A 3438-nucleotide genomic window follows, 5' to 3' on the forward strand; every position below is an offset into this window, starting at 1 on the left:
CATAATACACAGTATCATTTAACATTGACATGTACATTTTGTATTCCGTAAAGCAGTTCGTGTTTCTCGCTCTTTCTCGCTTCTCACGAGACTTCCTATTTTCAACTTACCGGGACGTTAGTCCCAATGTTGCAAGGCTGGTTTTCCGCCTGGGAACGCTGCGGGGGAGCGGGGAAAGTAACCATTCTCACCAGAACAGATTATTTAACCATCCAAATGATTTCTAAACGGATTTATTAAGTTGAAAATGTTACCAAGTGCACCTTTAAGAAAATAAAACAATGGTTGGACATTAACAAGTTGTCACTAAATTTGAGTAAAACTACATTCATGGTATTTGGAAACTGTAAGTCAAATTATCAAGCACAAATACAGATAGAGGGCTTTAACTTTGGACATGGACATGTACATGTACAATACATTTCTTGGAGTGATCATAGATGAAAAGATCTGCTGGAAGCCTCATATAAAATACATCAAAACCAAACTGTCCAGAAGCATTGCAGTTCTAGCAAGGGCTAAGCATATACTGGATCTTAAATCTCTTCGCATCCTGCTGATTTGCCTTATACAACATCAAAAAGATCCGGCTCTTCCTATCGGAGCTACACAACTCCTTGTCTTGCTCTATCCAGACTTGGTTATTGTAATGCTCTCTTGGCAGGCCTTCCAGCAAGACCTAAACTCAATGCTTCAGATATATGTGTCCTCCAGAAGCTTGTGTTTTGCAAGTGTGGTGCCATCATCCCAAAGAGACAAAATCACTTTCACTGACCTTTACCTGGACTGTTTCCTGCTGGTGGAATGACCAGCACAACTCAATACATTTTCAAGAAACTGCTAAAGATCCATCTTTTTCGTAAACACTTGACCCAATAATACTATCTTTGTTTAAAAAAAAAAAAAAAAAAACTTGCTATGTGTACTGTGCTAGACTAAACTGGGACTTGTCACTGCACCTGTTGCTCCTATTGTTCTCTTAATTGGTAAGTCACTTTGGATAAAATGTAATTGTAAACGTATAAAATGAGTTATATTAGAGTATAAAGGTATTCAGCAATGGCCTTTTAATGTGGATATTTTTACATGTTCTAAATTATTTACTAAGCTTGTATTTCCTATCATTCACATACAGTATCTTGATGTTCAGTGTTTGTTTAATTACTAATACTGTAAATGTGCAGGTATTCTGTACTTATACATTTAGTTATTCAAAAAAGTTTTGGATTGTATATTGGATTGAAAAAAATTAAAATGAAAACTAAATATACAAACTTTGTATTTTAATTTATGTACTTATTGCATTTTTATACATAACTTCATAGTCATTTTACACAGAAAAACTATATATTAAAAGAAATTTACTGTAGATTAAGACAGCATTATCATAAAATAACTTTATAAAACCCTAAATTTACAGATTAACCTGAAAGTTAAATGTTTTTTAATGTTATTTGACATAATATATATGTTTTTCCACGGTTAATTAAACCATTATCAACAGTAATATACTGTCATTTAATTAATTTTGACCGTAAAGTCAATTCTGTATTTTTACGGTTTTTGCCTGTAATTTTGTGAAATGGTTATTTGCTGTAATTTAACGGAATCCGTCTGGAAACTTTGCTGCCAGAGATTTACCGTTTTTTTACGGGATTTTTTTTTTACAGTGTACTGCTCACTATTGTTACCTTATTTGAATTACTGTGTAGAGGTTTGTGGAAACACTTACCGACATTCACTACAGCCACTAGTCATAATGCAAAAAAAGAGCTATGAGAATCATTCATAATGTCGGATTTTGGAAACACACAAATGTATTATTTTGCCAGTCTAGATTATTAAAATACTACGATCAAATTGAATATCAAATTGCAGTATTCATGTTCAAAGTAAGAAATAGGTTATTGTCTGGGAATATACAAAAGATGTTCTCTGAGAGGGAGGGAGGGTACAACTTAAGGGGACATTTTAAGACAAATAGAGTTAGAACAACAAGGAAAAGATTATGTTTATCAATCTGCGGAGTTAAATTGTGTAATAAACTAGATGAAAACTTAAAGCAATGCCCTAACTTATTTATCTTCAAAAAAAAATTATACAGAAAAGATTTTCAAGAAGTACTGTAGTAGGAGTGCTCCTTTGTTATGAGTTTAAATACTTGTTAGTGGTCACTTTGAAGTAGGTATGTATGTATGCATGTATGCAGAGGCGTGCCAAGGTTGAGGGGGGCCCCAGGCAAAATTAATCAATGGGGCCCTTCTAATATATATTTTTGTAAATATATATTTTTTCACCTAGAGATATAATTATACAGCATAAAAAAGTAGTCAAAACACATCTAACAGAACATGAATTGTTTATTGTTTACAACATTAAAGTACTTAATTAAGAAAGGAATTTAAGTAATGCTCCTATAAAGAAATATAGCCTATTGTTAGGATCATAATTTTATATTTTATTATTATTATGTTAGTTAATTAGTTAAGTTAACTATTATCTGATATAGTTCTTTTTTACATGTGTTTTACAATGCAATACAGACACTTTCCAAGCGATGTTGCTGTGTACCAAAAGTATTCTATTTCAGCCTGCATTAATAATACCATTTATTACATGGCTTGGTTCAATTAAAATGTAGAATGCGGTCTGTTATTTCTTGATAACAGATCGCTGCAGTCAGAGTATAACAGACCATTGCCATGAAATGAAAAACAGAGCGTTGCTATGGACTCACAGGATTCTAACTATAGAGACGGAGCGGAGCGCACTATTTTATTTGGCGGAAGCTTAGCGGAAGCAATACAATCGTAAACTATCAATAAACTCCTCTCCTTTTTAAATCAATATTTTGTTTCAAAGTAATGATTTATTTGGTAGGTAGCCATGTAATAAGCGTGGTAATGTATAGCAAGTCGGTAGTTAAGTCGGTAGTTTTTTTTTTTACATTTCTGAATAACATTCTGATAACAGATCAATCGAGATAGGCATGTCTTTTCTGTAAAGCTGATTTAAAACAATACGTATTACTGTGAAAACTAGATGTGAATTGAACAAGGAAACAATTTTTGTCATTAACGTTAATTATTATTCTTAACATAAATTAAGTGTTAAGTCAATCATCATCTCATTCATTCTTCATCACTTAACGTTACCGCAGTTCTGTTTTTTCTTTTCCACTTCATCTTGCTTTTTTTCCGCTTCTGGCTTCCAGATGGATATGTCCTCTTTATGTTTAATACATGAATTCATGCATTTCTGGCTATGATTCGAAAATAGCTATAGAAACCTGATAGAAACGCGAGTAAGCAGCGGCAGTTAGAAAAAAGCGCCAAAGGCTGCAATAGAGAGCCTAAGTCCCTCCCCTTCCGGTCGACCACCATGGGACCTTATTTCGGAAAAATATTGTATGGTAGTCAATGCATAGACAGTATATAA

Source organism: Phoxinus phoxinus, assembly GCF_949152265.1.
Source record: "Phoxinus phoxinus genome assembly, chromosome: 1".
NCBI lineage: Eukaryota > Metazoa > Chordata > Actinopteri > Cypriniformes > Leuciscidae > Phoxinus > Phoxinus phoxinus.